A 1,024-nucleotide genomic window follows, 5' to 3' on the forward strand; every position below is an offset into this window, starting at 1 on the left:
TCTGTTTGTTCAACTGTTCCTAAAAGGATAAATCAATATTTATGACCCAATACTCTAGGTATAGGGTCAATTGATTTTTGAGATGTTTTTGCTTATAATTCATCCAACTGCTGGATCCCACAAAACAAAATAATTTTTTTATGGCTGTACTTTTCGTGACAATTTTATTTAAATTCCTCAGTCACCACTGTTTATAAGGCAATTTAGAATAACCATGTAAAAACAATATACAACTAAAAACGAAGCTAAAAATCTATATACGATTCCTAGAAAGGAATAAGGCAATCTAGGGCCGGGCGCGGTGGCTCACGCCTGTAATCCTAGCACTCTGGGAGGCCGAGGCGGGTGGATTGCTCAAGGTCAGGAGTTCGAGACCAGCCTGAGCGAGACCCCGTCTCTACTAAAAATAGAAAGACATTATATGGACAACTAAAAATCTATATAGAAAAAATTAGCCGGGCATAGTGGCGCATGCCTGTAGTCCCAGCTACTTGGGAGGCTGAGGCAGTAGGATCGCTTAAGCCCAGGAGTCTGAGGTTGCTGTGAGCTAAGCTGACGCCACGGCACTCACTCTAGCCTGGGCAACAAAGTGAGACTCTGTCTCAACAAAAAAAAAAAAAAAAAAAAAGGCAATCTAGAAGGGAGGGGGGAGGAAGTTTCCAATATTTCTATTTTTTCTTTTGAGGCAGAAAGGAGATTGTCATTAGGCGATGTGAAAGGACAGTTGGTACCCTTCGGGAACCTAACAGAAACATAGCAGTTAAATGTTGAGAAATTTCACGGGGATCTTTCAGGAGACTCACTTCCAATTTTTAGGGGGAGGTCAGCTCCTCACCTCAAGACCCAAGTACAACAAATTAAGTCCACTGCCTATGGAGCCGCTTTGGAAGGACTGGAATCCGAGCCAGGACTTCACGGGTTAAAAAGCAGATGTCACATCGGCCGTTCGAAACTCCTCCTCTCCCAGTGAGGTGAAGACATTTGAAAATCACCCCACTGCAAACTCCTCCCCTCGCTGGAAACC

Source organism: Eulemur rufifrons, chromosome 2 (assembly GCF_041146395.1).
Source record: "Eulemur rufifrons isolate Redbay chromosome 2, OSU_ERuf_1, whole genome shotgun sequence".
NCBI classification, from domain to species: domain Eukaryota; kingdom Metazoa; phylum Chordata; class Mammalia; order Primates; family Lemuridae; genus Eulemur; species Eulemur rufifrons.